This window comes from Ambystoma mexicanum, chromosome 1p (assembly GCF_040938575.1).
Source record: "Ambystoma mexicanum isolate Mex_15411 chromosome 1p, UKY_AmexF1_1, whole genome shotgun sequence".
Lineage (NCBI taxonomy): Eukaryota > Metazoa > Chordata > Amphibia > Caudata > Ambystomatidae > Ambystoma > Ambystoma mexicanum.
In genome coordinates this window covers 1,213,782,644-1,213,800,026 of record NC_090921.1, presented here as the reverse complement: position 1 = coordinate 1,213,800,026, position 17,383 = coordinate 1,213,782,644, and the positions used below count along the sequence as shown (strand labels likewise).

The 17,383-nt window shown below is 45.5% G+C and overlaps 1 protein-coding gene across 1 annotated transcript in view; it reads left to right on the top strand.

The window, feature by feature from the left end:
- PSMC4 (proteasome 26S subunit, ATPase 4) overlaps positions 1–17,383 on the top strand; it is a 184,191-nt gene that overhangs the window by 49,957 nt on the left and 116,851 nt on the right. The gene's annotated exons all lie outside the window — the stretch shown is intronic.

Sequence of the window (17,383 nt, the reverse complement as noted above, 5' to 3'; positions counted from 1 at the left end):
GAGGTGAAACTGTTGCCTCTCTAAGAACAGTGAGCAAGGGGTCCACGTCTGGATTGCCCTGTTAACTTAGGGTGAAACCCAAAGTTAATGTATGCAAACAAAGGGGGGTCTGGGAATCTCTCTACCAGCACAAACAGAGCCCAATGACCTGTTCTTGGGTGAGTAACCCCTGGGAGAGACTCTACCAAGGCTTTAGCTCACTGTCCTTTTCACAGAGAAGAAATTTCCCCGCATATCAACCTTTGTCCTGCCCAGGGGCAGTCCTTCTAGGAAGTAGTCATTCGTTTGTGGTTTTAGTCGTGATCTCCAAGCTCCCCTGATGAATATTAGTGTCACAGTTTTAGCCTGATATGCCCTAGGTTCCTCTTTTTAAATAACCTACTGTTTTTTCTGATGACACAAAAACAGCTGTCCTGTTTACTAGAGATGCCATAAGCAGTGTGTTGGGTAAGATTTTCATAGTAATGATAAATCTGCCTGACCTGTGTCAACCCCAGAAATGGTTGCGTTTACTGGTGGGTTATTTATCCTTCTATCTCTGAGTGGGAACCACAGAATATTTTACTGTGGGTGTCATTTTTAAGACTCTCCATAGTGTCTTTTAAAAGTTATCCTCTGGCACATTTTGGCAACATGTGCCTATTGTTGCTGGCTTGCTCTAGGGGCTCCCCTTTTAACTTTTTCTAACTATAAACTTGTGACAACTACAGTCCCCAAGGGTAGAAAGGATTTTTGGATCCCTTTTTTACATTTTATTAGGCGAGCGAGACCAGCACCCCCCCACTGTTAAGCAAGATTGTATGTAGTAACCTTGTGGGAGAGTACACCATCCTTGTCCTCTTGGCAATAGGTAACCCAACCTTTGGTATAGCCCTGTACTGCACAAGTTGGTAGAGTGAATGAGCAGCCAGACTTATCTCAAGAAGGGTCAATGTAAGCTGTAGGGTTGTAACATAGTTTCACAGTGACAGGTATTCAAATAACGGACTCAAGGTTTCTTGATTAAATAATTATTAATTTAAGTTCGTTTTAAATAAGCCTTCTTTAGAAGGGAGCAATATGCAACACTTAAATGTGCTTCAACAATACACTCCTTCAGTTCAATAAAGTAAGCAGATACCCTTTTGGGATGCCACACAGACTTCCTACACCCTGAGGTGACTTCAATAGTTGGGACACTGTGGACATTAATATATCACTTTTCACACTTTAATTGGAATGGTGAAGTGATGGCAAAAAGGAAGAGATTAGGGAAGGGAACAAAGGTTAACACGTTTTTCAAACAGTTAAGCACTTTTAAAATTCCCAATGAAATATAGGTTAACCCTTTCCTGGCTATACAAGTAAGGTATGCATGACTTTTTGGAGGGACAGATCAACACAAGGTCAGAGGGTAAGAAGAGTCTTCAGGGAGCCAGTACAGCCAATGTCAAGTGAGCAAAGTCTAGGCGAACTGAGGCACTTTTTGAAGATGGCACAAAAGTCTTGCACAATGTTAGATTTTTGTTGTAAAATAAATCACTTTGGATCACAAGCTGGGAGACTTGTGGAGCAACTACTGCAAAGGGCAGCCAATGCAAGTCTCCAGTGAGAGCAGTGAGAGCAAGCAGGCTACACAACAAGAGGTAAGTACCCCTAGTTTCACAGTACCAGGAGTTTGAAGAAAAGGTTCCACCTGGCTTCTGTTCCTGTTGTAGTCATGCAGATCCTGTTGTTCGTGGGCCTCAGTCATGGGGACAAGAAGAACGACGTCTGGGGACTCCTGCACTACGGTTCGAAGGTCACCTGCAGCAACGGGCACAATTCAGATCAGCTGCACTTTGCAGTTTTAGCTACTCCTAAATAGCGCCACTGCGGTTCTTGGACACCTTGTGGGCTTTCCTTGCTTATGGGGTCCAGCACTCTGTTGAGGTGGCTCAGGCTTGGTTAGTCCTGCTTCGAGGGTGCCTGGAGGATCTTCCTGGAGCTCGGGTTCGACTTAAAGGCGATGCACTCTATTCTGGTGTTCCTGTTCCCTGGCACTCTGTTCCTGCAGCAGCAAAGAAGTACAGCCAGCAGAGAGAGGGGTCCCAGTCGAGTACGTCTTGTGGCCGATTGGTGCCACCAACCTAAGGGAGAAGTCTTTCTCTAGACTATTAGCAATTCGGAGCTTCAGCAATACAGCTGGGCTTCACCGGGCAAACCAGCAGTCTAGGAGGGTGCAGCAAGCTTCTATTCCAGTTTCTTCTTCGGTTCCTTCGTCCAGTGGTCGACTCTGCCTTCCTTGCAAAAGACCTTGCCTTTTCTGCAATTTTCTCCCATTCATTCGCAGCCTAGCTGTCACTTACACAGCAGGGTGGCTGTCCTCCATGGACATCCAGCGGGCCTATCACCTTTTGGGTGCATTCCTGTAACCAAGGAGATTAAGCACAGGGAGTTTCTGGCACCTCCCTCGCTTCCTGCCCTGCCAGACACGCTGGAGCCAGAGGCTGGCTTCACCAGTGAATCCTGCCAAAGACAAAACGAACAAAGGGACCAAAAAGGGAGTAAATCTCAAGAAGGACCTTTCTAACAAGAAATGGCAAAAAAAGAAGACTGGAGACATTTTGACTAAACGGGCACCTAATGGGTGCAATACTGCAGCTGAGGATTCAGCCTGTGTTAAAAACGCACAATGGTACGAAAAATAAACCACTGCCACCAGCCATTAATTGTAGAAAGGGTAACCTAAAAATGTTAAATGAAAAGGTAGACAAAGGGGATACTAAGTAACCCCTCCAGCATTCTATGTAAGATAGTGTGTGCTGGGCCTACAAAGAGCAAAAGGTAAGTTAAGTCAATTTCACTTTACTACTCTTGGAAACAGTAGTTTATCCAAGAGAAGGTATTTAGCAATCCAAAGGACTTCTCTGTGCCAGTGCACAATGTAAAAAGATTATGCCTATGGAGGTTGTCAGACTCCAAAACAAAAAGAAACGCAGGGTTCAAATCAAAGAAAAATACTTGACAGAGTGGGAAAAAGGTCTCGCTCTCTCCAGGTTAAAAATGAAAGTCCAGGAAAAGAGCTGAGGTCTCTAAGGGAGAAGCGAATTGGCACATAATTGAGAATTCTCCCCAACACCCACCTTATGAGGAGTGCTGGGGAGATGCAGAGTATCCCCTTTGTCATTTTAAATGCAACATTCATGTTACAAGGGCACACTTCCCTTAATGGCAGGTGGTGTTGAGGAGAATTCTCATTTCTGTGCTCATTCCCCTCAACCGTAGAGACCTACAGCTCTTTTGCCGGATTTAGGATGTTTTAATTTTAACCGTGGAGTATTTGAAACCTTTTTCTCACTCTCATGTGTTTTTTACCTGATTTGGATTGTGTTTTCACTTTTTTTGAGTCTTACAAACTCCATGGGCATCTGCTTTTTGTATTGGTGACACAGCACTTTCACTGCAGTGTCACTGAGAAATCCTTTAGATTTCTCTTAAGGTTTGGATACCCTTTCTTGGGTGAACTACAGTTACCAAGAATAGTAAAGTGAAATTGACTTTACTTACCTTTTCTCTTTGTAGGTCCAGCACACACCATTTTATGTGGAGTGCTGGGGAGTTACTTAGTAGCCCCTTATCTTACTTTCACATGTAACATTTTTGTTATCCTCAGTACTTTAAATGGCTGGTGGTGGTGGTTTAAATTTGTCAAAAGGGCCCCAGTCGTCTTTTTTCACCATTTTTTGTTTTTGAGGTATTTCCTGGCTTTTACTATGTGCTTTGAAACAGGTTTGAGTTCTTTGTTTCTTGCGTTTGCGGCCTTCAGCCGTAACGCCCGCCCCTGGCTCCACTGTGTCGAAGGACAGGATGTGAGGGAGGGTGCATCAATATTTCTGATGCACTTCTTGGATAAAAGTATTTCACAAAAGTCATATAGTTCAGAAAATCACGTTAGGCAGACAAGCTGTTAAGCCTTTACTTTATTAGATTTAGAACGCACAACCAAGGACTCTGAGGCTCAAGGGCGCACATAAGAGACAAACCTATAAAACAGTATATTATAACCTAGTGCAGAATAGTAATCGTCACCAACAAGGTCAGTAAATAGCAGTACGTCCTAAGGAGAATAACAACTCTTGAAACTTTTTTTCTAAAAACTGCAGTTGATTGTATTTCTCTCAAGTCAAGTGGAAGAGCATTCCAGGCGATGGGTGCTGCCTTGACAAATTCACATTTCATGTCTTTACTGTAATTAGAAGCCAGCAACTTCAGTTTATGGGTATTAATAGATCTGAGACACCAAACATTGGATTTCTCAGACAGCAGCTCACTCAGGTAGACAGGCATAGCTCTTGCACACCATTTGATAGTAACTAAAAGCAAATAGTACTGTATCCTAGACTCCACAGCAACCAAAGTAGATCAGGTCTTTCTTCACACACATGGTCTTTCCATTGAAGTCCCTTAACAAATCTGACCGGCGCTATTCTTAATCGCCTGCAGATGGTTGCATTCAGATTTCGTAATGCCCACCACGAGACTACTACAATAGTCAATCTTAGGTCCCATAATAGCCCTTAAAATATTCAGAGTTCTTCTGAGAAATAATTGGCAGGAGGTGGGCTAGCAATTTTATGTAGTAGGCTGATCAACCCTGAAAGTTAGGCAAGTGCAAATCTCAAATGAGACAGCATGATTTAAGGCAAGAAGGTAAGTACCCCCAAGCCCAAACATTACCTCTGGTTAGAAGAAAAGGTGGTCCAGCTGGATTCAGACTTGCTACAGTCAAGCAGACCTTTGTTCCTATGCGTGAGGCAAGATTGTATGTAGCAACCCCATTGGAGACTACACCAGCCTTGTCCTCCTAGCAATCGATAACCCAGCCTTTGGTATAAGTCTACTACACAAGTTTGTAGAGTGACTTTTGGGGAGAATTCTCAGAAATGTGCTAATTCCTCTCTACCTTAGAGACCCCCAACAACTTTGCTGGATTTTAGGACTTTTAATTTTTAACCTGGAGAGTGAGTCCTTTTTCCCCACCCACTCTATCATGTATTTTTAATGTGATTTGAACCCTGTTTCTTTTGATTTTGGAGTCTGACAAACTCCATAGGCATCATATTTTACATTGTGTCACACTGCACCTTCAGTGCAGTGGCACATAGAAGTCTTTCAGATTTCCCAAAGGTTTAAATACCTTCTCTTGGATAAACTGTTTCCAAGAGCAGTAAAGTGAAATTTGCTTTACTTGCATTTGTAACTTTCTAGACCCAGCACCCACTATCTTACAATAGGGTGTTGGAGGGGTTACTTAGTATCCCCTTTATCTAGTTTCTCGTGTAACAATTTTATGATACCCCTTCCTCGATAAATGGCTGGTGGCAGTGGTTTCTTTTAACTACCGTGGTGTGCTTTTACCGCGGGCTGCGTTTGCAGCTGCAGTAAAGCACCCTGGAGTGCCATTTTTGTCAAAATGGCTCTGTTCTTCTTTTTGCCTTTGTGGAAAGGTCCTTCTTGAGAATTACTCTGCGCGCCAAACCAGGTTTGGTCCTTTGTTCGTTTTGTCTTTGGTGGGATTCACCAGTGCAGCCCGCCTCTGGCTTTTTGACTTGGAAGGCATAGTCGACCACTGGACGAAGGAATCTGAAGAACTTGGAAGAGATGCCTACTGCAACTCCTGGACCGTTGGTTTGCCTGGTGAAGCCCTGCTGCTGTGCAAATTTGTTTCAACTAGAGTAGCACTGTAGGGACTACTTCTCCCCTTGAGTTGGTGGGACCAATCAACTCCAAAGTAAGCCACCTGGACATCCTCTCGAAGCTGGTTGCATTTCCACTGCAGTTGCTGCTGGAAACCAAAGAGCCAGGGGAAGCAACACCAGATTGTGTACGTTGCTATTAAGTTGGCCAAGCGCTCCAGGGAGATCCTCCAGACTCCCAGGAAGCAGGACTGACCGAGCCTGAGCCACTGTAATAGAGTGCTGGATCCCAGATGCAAGGAAAGCCCATCTCAACAGCCATTAGTCTGCGGTGGTGCTATTTGCTGAGACGCAAGGAGCTGAAACGGGGAAGTGCCACTGAATAGAAGTTGGTCCTTATCTGTCGCTGACCGACCCGTTGTAGTTCAGGAGTCCTCCAGACGTCCCCCTCTTGTCCCCACGACTGAGGCCCAGGAACACCGGATCTGCATAGCTGGACATCACACAAGCCACCCAAAGCCCTTTTTCTTCTAACCAAAGGTACTGTAAAAGTGTATGAGAACTTACCTCTTGTTGTGTAACCTCACTTGTTCTCAGTGGCGACATGTCGTGCTTGCTTCTGTAGAGTTGCTAACAGCTTCTTTACCTCACAAGCCTAATCGGCTAGTGGCCCTACTTTGATTTCTTCTTATTCGACAAATACTTCTAACACATTGTGCAAGACTTTTACCTACTGGAAGAATTCCTGCAGCTCACCTTGACTTTTGTCCAGATGACTTTGGCTTGGCCTGGCTCCCTGAATATCTCTTCTTCCCATTGACTCTGTGTATAGCCCTCCTTCTAGGAAGGGGTAAACTTACTTTGCATTGGGGTTACCAAAAGTACTTGCCTGCTTCAGAATATTTGTGAGATCTCTTGTTTTATTCTAATATGTATCTTAGACATACTTCTAAGTATGACAAAGTTTTCGTAAAGGCTGTTCTACAATAGATAATATCTTCATTGTCAATACTCTGATAGAACAGGCTAGGGGGTATTGATCAACCTCCCCTATATATGGTATTTGTGGATTTCTTCTCCCCTTTTACACAATTCAGCAGAGGAGACTCTGGAACAAACTTGAAGCATTTGGTATGCCTAAACATCTACTTTTCCTTAGTATGATGATCTATAATGAAAGTAAGGCGAGGGTTAGGCTTCATAATGAAGGTACTATGTTTGATTTGATACTCCTCAATAGGGGGGTTCGACAGGGTTGTGCCCTGGGACCTACGATCTTTAATATTTTTATGGCTGATTTCAGAGATGCCTTCAAAGAGAAAATGACTGCTTTCCCGAAAATAGGTACCGCCAAGATTGTTTGGATATGTTATGCTGACAATGTCATTATTTTTGACAATACCAATAGCGCAAGAGCTGTCTGCAAGTATGCATCAAATAATGGCCTACGGGTAAACCTGTCTAAAACCCAGTTTATGGGAGTGGGACGTAAATGTTGCAAAAAAACAGGTATCCCCTGCCAACTGGTTATCATTAATGGAGTCAATACATATAAATATCTTGGACATGAGGTTTGGCCAGGAAATACAACCAACCACATGGTTAAACAAAAGTTTTGTCCACCTTAATGGCGGTGATGACTTTCTCTAAGAAAACGGCAGGTTATAGCCTTATGGGTATTATAAATGTATATATTCAGAAGCTTGCTGCAATATTCTTATACTTGTTGGAGGCCTTGTATTCTGACTGGACAGCCTGGGCTGATATAACTGAAGGGGTGATCTGAAGGAGAATTCTGGGGTTAACTATGTATACCCCTGTACAAGCAATCCGTCTTGAGTTGGAACTGATCTTCCTGTCCTCTCGCATAGAACTAAATAGAGCTATGCCCTATATCAGGAATAAATATGTCCGTGTTGATACTTTTTATGGGAGGGATTAGAGGGGGAAAGTAATAAAACTCTAAATGACTTCCACGAAAGAAACTGTATACTGTTTGATTGGTCTCCTAAATGGGAATATGGTGAAGGAGCAGTCATGAAATCTCTGAAAAAATCTATGGAGAAGTGGGCTGGGTTATCTGTAATGAGAAAGTAGCTAGCATGAAATCATTGAGTACATATGCCAGAATGCCTTGTGAATTCAAAAAAACTAAATCTCAAACTAATACCATCACAAACCATGTGTCGAATTTTTATGGATATCAGATTTAAATCGACTTAATGTTTTAGACATTAGAGGCGCGTGGGCGAATATCCCTGTTAAGAGAATATGCAGATTATGTCATGAGGACAACATAGTTGAATCTGCAAGACATGTGCTTACCTGCTGCTCGAAGATGGGTTGGCTATATGAGAAATACTTTGCTAAATTCGAGTATGAGCATGGATATATTAAGAGCGAAACCTTCTGGCTTGGATGTCTTGTGGGATTTAATAATTATCATTTAAATAACACAGATTTGGAAGGCCAATGAGCAGCTACGTAAATTTGAGGATGAGGTTAAGTTAATAATAATATATCTGTGTATCTAGTTATGGATGGTAAGATCATTAGCTATCCGATGACCGTGTCTTTCCAACGACCCCCATGATGTATATGATGCATATATATATTCTGCTTTTTGTTAATCTGCTTAGAATCACATGCTGTGCATAGTCCGACATCCAGTGGTCACTGCAGAGTATTGCATTTTGTTTTTCGTAGTCGAAAAGGGGACGTTGACAAGGCGTGTCTGTAACACTATCCCTATAGTGACATGCAGTGTACCCCCAACCCCTCACGCGTCGAGGTCCCTCAGATTGTTTTTTTCCACCCAGTTATTGGTCGCCTTTATGCGGAGCTCCTCGAGAGACATTGCGAAATCATTTCCTCGACCCTTGGTCGTTTATTATTAATTATAACACATAGATCCCTCCCTCGACGTAGCGGCCAAGCTGTTCTCCGCCGAGCAAGATCTTCGACGGAGGGACGAGCGGAGGAGATCCTTCGGTGCTGCCGAACACGTGGCCGGGCCTCGCCGGCCTAACACAGTAGGGAGAGTGGGATTGTTGGTCATTTCTTGTCAGCTATGGAGAGGACGCCCTTTAGGTTTTGCCCGCGTTGCAAGGGCAAGTTTACCTGGATGGGCAAGCACAAACGGTGTCTCGATCACAAAGAGGACGGCTGTGCGGCCTGTAAATTACTTAAACCCAAAACTTTAAAGGACCGCAGGGTCAAAAGGTGGGCAGCCTATGCGATGTCTAGGTCTGACTCCTCGCCAGCTGCCGCCGCCGCCGAATGTGACGAGGACAGTGATCACACGGCCTACGCAACGGAGGTTGTAGACCTCTCGAAGGAGCGCTTCCGCTCCTTGTCGTCGTCGTCCGTCCCCGGCCCCGACAAGCCTGGCTCATGCCCCCCTTATGGGGATGAACACCCCGGCGACGAGGACGAACACAGGAAAACACAGAAGCACATACCCCACGGCACGCATTCGTCGAAGACGAAGGCAGCCATAGCGTCAACGGAGGCGTCGGGCCCACCGGCGTTTTCCACCGACCGTAAGGGTCCCAAGCCCTCCCCGCTTCCGCGACCGGCGACTGGGCTTTCTGTAAATAAGGGCGCTATCCCCAAATCCTCAGGCGGCATGCCTCGCAAGAGTGCGTACGTTGCCAGTAAAGACTCGGCACCACCTAGCGATCCCTCGACGGAGAAGGTGATCGCCGATAGCCTCGCGCGTATAGCTTCTAAAAACGGCCAGAGACGGACGACGGGTGACACGTCGAGAACCGCTCACAAGGCCAAAGAAATGCCGAAGACGCCGGAGGGTAGGCTGGCGCAGCTCCCACCGTCGACAGAAGTCCCTAGCCAGCGATAGGGTTTCTCAGAAGGCGAAGGGACTCTATCTTCGACGCTATGGGACAGAACTAAGCAACTACAGGGAGAGGAACTCCCTTTCCACTCCCTAACTGCTCTGGCCTACCTTACTGGACTGCAGAGAGGTTCCAGTCATGTATAGACAAGCTAGACAGGTTCATGGCCATCCCAGAAAATAGGACACCCGAGAGGCCAAGGGAGGTACTCCAGGAGGGGCCATGGGCTAAATACCCGAAGCTCTTTAACCCCCTACAGGAAGACATGAACTCTTACGACCTCACTGAAGAGGACTCTCACTTCCAGGAAGAGGATGAGTTTTTGAATAATTAAGACCAACAAGAGGGAGAAGGTTTTCATGATGACACTAACATAGGTGAGGAGGGCTACGAGTAGGACCCAGGTGAAGATGGCTTACAGCCCTGGCAGTCACCATCAGGGTCTACACACGCCGAAATTATAGACATTTCTTCTCCTCAGACCACACCGGTCAGGAACCCATCTCCAGTAGACGATTAGCCCACCTTCAATGCGCTACTGAGGAAGGCAGCAGCGCATTTTGAAGTTGAAACTGGGGAGGTCACCCCACATACTGATTTAATCGAAAGGATTATTAAAGAAAAACCTCCCACTAGTCAATCTATTCCTATCCTCGCCTCGGTTAAGAGACGACTCACCCCATCGCTGTCCACCCCCGCGCTGGTAAGAGGGGTCAATCCAAGAATTGAGAAATTGTTCTCACCCTCTGTCAGACCCATTATATATCGGGGGTCACTCAGTCCCGGACTTCTTAGTGGTGACTAACACAAGGAGTCCGGGCTGGGGTTCCACTGTCAACCAGCGAGGCACCCCCAGATAAAGAAGGGAAAAAGCTTTATGCCTTGGGCAAAAGGATTTCCGCCTCGGCAGCGTTTTCAATTAGGATTGCCAATAATAATACATTGTTGGCAAGCTGTGCTGATGCTCAATGGGGAAAGCTTAAGCAGGACATCGAAGAAGCCCCTGAACCTCTAAGAACTTGCTTATTGGCTACAGTTACAGAAGGAGCTCTGGTCAACCAGAGCATCATTAAGAACACTCTTGATGCGGCAGAAACTGCTGGCCGTTCTTTGGCGCAGGGAATTCTGCTGAAGCGTCACGTCTGGCTTCGCAATTCCGGTTTCAAGGCAGAAACGCAGGTGTCACTCATTAATAAGCCAATAGAAGAGTCAAATCTCTTTGGAAGGGCAGTGGACGATGCACTGGAAAATGCGAAGAAAGAATTCGACACCATAAAGACCTTAAACCAAATCTCAAAGCCTCCAAACAGGCGGGGATTTGGGAACAAGCACTTTTTTAGGGGCCAACGCAAACGCCAACAGCAGCAGCAACAGCATTACACTGCAGGCAACTGGCCCTCTAATCAGGGTACCAGTAACCAGTATAACCAAAGAGGCCAACGCCGTGGCAAGGGCTGAGGCCGGGGCTCCAGCCCCAGAGGCACCCCGGCAAGTAACACCAAATGACCCGAAGGTTCGGGTCCCCTCCCATGCGTCTCCGTTTGTGGGCCGGATAACATTGTTCCTTTCAGCATGGGAGGGAATAACATCAGACCGGTGGGTATTGTCAACCGTAGCCCACGGGTACTGTATAGAGTTCAATCGGTCCCCCACCTACAGACCTCCAAGGGGGACGACGCCTGTCACCAGAACACCTCGTCATCCTCCTGCAAGAAGTAGAACAGCTGCTACAGAAAGGAGCAATAGAGGTCGTGCCCCTATCTCAGGTAATGGAAGGTATTTATTCAGTGTACTTCCTTGTACCCAAAAAGGACCTAACCATGCGCCCTGTACTAGATCTGCGCCCAGCGAACAAATTTGTAAAACCACAAAAATTTCGTATGGTAACATTACAGGAAGTAATTCCCCTGCTTTCTCAGGGGGACTACATGACAACACTAGACATGAAAGATGCATACTTCATATTTTGATGTTGTCAGCGCACAGAAAATACCTCAGGTTCATGATAGAGGGCAAACGCTACCAGTTCAGAGTTCTACCCTTCGGCATAGCGTCTGCACCGAGGGTATTCACAAAGGTACTGGCAGTGGCAGCGGCCCACCTGCGCAGGTTGTCCATACCGGTATACCCTTACCTCGACGATTGGCTCATAACACGGGAGTCCTACGAGACATGCTTCTCAAACACCCAGAAGACATTAGACCTTTTGTTCCAACTGGGCTTCTCCATCAACGAGAAGAAGTCCAGCTTAGACCCCAGCCAAATCGAACAATTCCTAGGGGCTCTAATTCGAACAAAGGACGGCCTCGTCTTCCCCTCCAACGAGAGGGTCCAAAATATGCTGTTTCAGATCCCTCAATATGTGGCCGGTCGAGAGGTGACTACGCAAAGCAATGCGCTTGCTAGGATTGATGGTGTCATGTATTTATTTGGTACCTCAAGCGCGCCTGCGCATGCTCCCAATGCAAGAGTGGCTCAACAGCCAGTGGTGTCAGGCCAGTGGACAATGGGACGATCTAGTGGTGGTCTCGCAGGCCTTGGTTCTCTCGCTACGTGGTGGTCGAAGGAAAACCTGGTAATAGGGAAACCATTCGCCACCCCCGCAGTGGAAGCCACTCTAACCATAGATGCATCCCTCACAGGATGGGGGGCTCACCTATCCCATCAGACTGCTTGCGGAGTCTGGACTCCGAGCATAGCTTCCAAGCACATAAACTGATTAGAGCTACTTGCAGTGTTCAAGGCACTAAAAGCCTTCCAGACACACCTACAAGGGAAGACGGTGATGGTCCTCACGGACAGCACCACAGCCATGTACTACCTCAACAAGCAAGGGGGCTCTCACTCTCCAGGACTGTCCAAGCTGTCCCAGAACATCTGGAAGTGGGCTCTCAGACGCATGTTCCTATTGTCACAACATGTACCAGGGGAACTCATTCTGCTAGCAGACAAACTCAGCAGAGACTTCCCTCTGCCCTCAGAGTACGAATGGCGGTTACACGAAGACATCATCTTCGACGTCTTCAACCAATGGGGCTTCCTAGAAATAGACCTGTTCGCAACTCTGGAGAACTCACAATGCCTAGATTACGCCTCCAGATACCCACAGAACCGCTCCAAGGGGAACGGTCTCTGGATACCATGGTCAGGGAAATTTGTTTATGCTTTTCCCTCCCCGACTCCTCTGCTGAACAAGATAGTGCACAAGATGTACCAGGAACCAGTCACCATGATACTGATAGCCCCGATGTGGGCCCGCCAACCATGGTTTGCGCACCTGATAGAGATGTCCCTGTCCCCACCAGTGAAACTGCCCTGCCCGTACAACTTGCTGTCGCAGGACAAGGGCAAGACATTACACCCATGCCCACAGAACATGAACTTAGCAGCCTGGCTCCTGAGGTCATAGAATTTGGCCATTTACAACTCCCTCAGAGATGCATGGATATTCTTAAGGAAGCTAGAAAGCCCAACACTCGCCACTGCTATTCTAGCAAGTGGCAAGTGGAAGAGATTTGTCATCTGGTGTAAAGGTAAGAACATCAACCCAGTCCACTGCTCTCCCACACAAATTGTCCTTTACCTGACCCATTTACTAGACTCTGGTCTGGTGTTCAATTCTATTAAAGTCCATCTAGCGGCACTTTCTGCATACACCACCTCCGCTTAAAGTGTCATGGTGGAAAGTCCCAGTCATCAAAGCCTTCATGGAGGGGGTAAAGAGGATACACCCTGTGATAGCAAACCCAGCTCCCGGCTGGGACCTTAATGTGGTACTTACCAGGCTCATGGGCTCACCCTTTGAACCCATGCACAAGGCAACTCTTAAGGACCTCACCCTTAAGACTGCTTTCCTAATAGCTATCGCCTCCATTAGGAGAGTAAGTGAACTACAGGCTCTTTCTATTCTAGACCCCTTCGTAACAGTTCACAAAGCTAAGGTGGTTCTACGCACACCCCCAAGGTTTGCACCGAAATTCATATCGAAATTCCATGTCAACCAGTCAATAGAACTACCAACGTTCTTTCAAAACCCTTCCAATTTGGGAGAAAAGAGCCTGCATATACTAGATGTACGCAGAGCTTTCATGTTTTATATGGAAAGAACTAGACCACTGAGAAAGACTAATCAGTTCTTTGTCTCGGTGGCAGCAGGAAGAGAAGGGGATGCAGTCTCAAAGTCCACTATATCTAGATGGATTGTTCAATGCATCTCTCTCTGTTAAACTCTTGCTAAGAGAGAACTACCCTTCAAGCCAAGAGCACACTCTACTCAGGGCACCGGGGCTTCCATAGCATTCATTGCAAACGTTCCCCTTGAGTCCATTTGCAAAGCGGCAACCTGGAGTTCTGTACACACCTTTACAAAACACTACTGTCTAGATGCTCACTCTAGATCTGATTCCCAGGTGGGACAAGCAGTATTAAGACATCTTTTCTCTACTGTTCCTTCTCACAACCCACCTCCAACTCCGGGTACTGCTCGCTAGTCTATGCACAGCATGTGATTCTAAGCAGATTAACAAACATCAGAAGACAATGCATTACTTACCATAAAAGCATTTCTGATGGTTGTATCTGCTTAGATTCACATGCGCCCACCCTTCCTCCCCGCTCAGATGGAAGGAACATAGACATCTTTCTACATCTCTCTCTTTTCTGTACTCACTCACGTATAGAAGGCTCCCTCAGGGCAGAAAAAATACAAACAGAGGGACCTCGACGCGTGAGGGGTTGTGGGTAGACTGCACGTCACTATAGGGATAGTGTTACAGACACGCCTTGTCGACGTCCCCTTTTTGACTACGAAAAACAAAATGCAATACTCCGCAGTGACCACTGGATGTCGGACTATACACAGCATGTGAATCTAAGCAGATACAACCATCAGAAATGCTTTTACGGTAAGTAATGCATTGTCATATCTGTGATACATAGTATGTTCTAAATAGGAAAGATGGATTGGGAACATGATTAAATGATTTTAGGCTTTTGGTATGATTCTGTTTATGTAATGTAGGTAATAAGGATCACACACTTGGTTTCTGTATATATTTTTATTTATACTTATCTGGTGATATCACTATGTTACTTTATATTATTTTACCTGCATTTATTTTACTAATTTGTTGCATAGAGTATAAGGATGTATGATATTTATATTTGTATAATTTATAACTATGTATGATTATCTAATTGTTTTCATTTATTTGTACTGAATTTGTGTAAAAGTTTAACTATATACACACTAATAAATAAAAATAAATTGCCCTAAATGCAACAGTGATATATTAATGTCCAGTGTCCTAGCAATTGAAGTCACCTGAGGGTGTAGGAAGCGTCTGTGTGCCATCCTACATGGGTGTTTACTGATTGTTAGGGAGAATCCACATAAATGTGCAAATTTCCTTCACCTTAGAGACCCCCAGCAACTTTGCTGTATTTTGAGGACTTGATTTTTTTTCCTGGAGAGAGTGTGAACCTTTCCCCACTTTCTCCTGTATTTTATGTGTGTTTTACTCTTGTGTTCTTCGATTATAGAGTTTTAGACAACTCCATAGGCATCATCTTTTCACTTGTCACACTGCACCCTCAGTGCAGTGACAGTGGAAGCCTTTGAGGCTGTCCCAAGGTTTAAATACCTTCTCTGGGATAAACTACTGTTTCCCAGAGAAAGTAAAGTGAAATTGGCTTTACTAGTCTTTTCAAATTCCTAGACTCAGCACACACTATCTTACAATACAGTGCTGGAGGGGTTACCTAGTATCACCCATGTCTAGCAACTCATGTAGCAGTCAAATGCCACCCTTTCCTCTCAAAATGGCTGGTGGCAGTGGTTTTACAACGAACTACCATGATTTTTCCCGACCGCAAACACTGGTAGTGTTAAATTGCGGGAGCCATTTTGTTCAAGATTGTGTCTGAGCCTCCATTGTTTAAACGGGTCCCGGTCTTCTTTTTTCCCTATTTCTTTTTTGAAAGGTCCTTCTAGAGTTTGCTCTGTGCGCCAAACCAGGTTTGGTCCCTTTGTCCCTACGCCTTTGGTGGGCTTCAGGACTGAAGACTGCCTCTGGCGCCCGAGTGTCTGGGGTAGGCAGGAAGTGAGGGAGGTGCCTGAAACTCGCTGTGCTTAGTCTCTTAAGAGACCCGAATGCAGTCTGGCGTGATTGGCTGGCTGTGATTGGGTGAGTGGCAGTTAGGCTGGAATGAATGGGAGAAAACTGTTTAAAAGGCGAGTCTCATGGCTTGGAAGGCAGATTCGACCACTGGAACAAAGGAACCGAAGACGAGCTGGAAGAAGACAGCTGCTGCAACTCCTGGACCGTTGGTTTGCCCGGTGAAACCCTGCTGCTTGTCCGAATCACCAAGTTCATCTCGATAGAGAAGCCCTTCAAGGACGACTTCTCCCTTTGAGTTGGTGGTACCAATCAACTCGTAAGCCACCTGGAGACCATTCTCGGAGCTGGTTGTATTTTCCTCAGAGGGCTGCAGGAAACCGAATAGCCAGGGAGGACGACGGCAGTTTGTCTGCTTGACTACAGCTACCGGAATCGAAGATTTGCCTTTGCCAGCTTTTTTGAGCAGTCCCAGTGCAGTGCCAGAGTCCCCTGACATCTTCCCTCTTGTCCCCACGACTGATGCTCCGGAACAGCGAGATCTGCAGGAACTGCCAGGAACAGACATCTTCCGCTGCATCTTTTTCTTCGTTGTAAGGTACCGTGAAAACCCGGCCCAGAGAACTTAACTCTTACTGCAAAAGTGTGTGAAACTTTGGCAACTTGCAGGCCTATTCAGCTTGTGACCCTGACACATGAATCTTTCTTTTACAAACTACTTCTGAGAACTTTGGCAAAGACTTTGCGTTTAACTTCCAGAACTGTTTTATCCTATACAATACTTTAGCCCATTGACTTTGGCCTAACCTATTTGCATTGAATCAACTCCTCTGGTGAACTCACACTATTTGCACTGTTATAGAGAAACTGTAATAATTGTTTTATTAACTTATGCCTTTTGCTCCTTCTTCAAAGTAGTTTAAATGTCTCAGAACCTGCTCTTGTGAAGTACTGAAGTATATTTTTGTGATATAGATTGCCTCCTTCTAGTGAATGTTTTATAAATGACTGTGAAATAAATTAATACACGTTTTACCAAGAAACCTTGGGTGTAAGTGTCTATTTGAATGCTTGTAATTATAGACCTCTGTGTAACAACACCCTTACAGCTCACATTCCCTCTTGAGATAAGCCTGACTGCTCAGCAGTGCTATCACAAAACTGTGTAGTAGAGACTTGTACCAAAGGTTGGTTTTGCTTACACCTGTAGTCCTAGTTGTGTGTAGTGGTCCCAAAGGATACTGCACACAAACTTTGCCCAACACCGATTTAGGGAAAGTCAGAGTGTATATTTTGGAGTACATGTGCGTGTATGTTACTATTATATTGCCCCTTGTGAAGAAGGCTTACTAAATTAATAATTGTTTAATCAAGAAACCGTGTGTGTAAGAGTTTATTTGAATACTTGTCACTGTGAATCTCTGTGTAACTCCCCTACAGCTGACATTGACCCCTCTTGAGATGAGCCTGGCTGCTGAACACGCTACCAACCTGTCTAGTACAGACTTATACCTATTGCCAGGAGGGCAGAGCTGTTGTAGTGCACCCAAAGGGTACTGCATACAGTCTTGCCTAACTGTGACTGAGCAGCCAGGTTTATCTCAAGAGGACTCGATGTGAGCTGTAGGGTTGCAACATAGAGTTTCACAGTGACAAGCATCCAGCACTTCCACTTAAGGTTTCTTGATTAAATAATGATTTATTAATTTAACAGTCAGTTTTAAAATAACCCGCCTTTAGAAGGGAGTGATTGGCA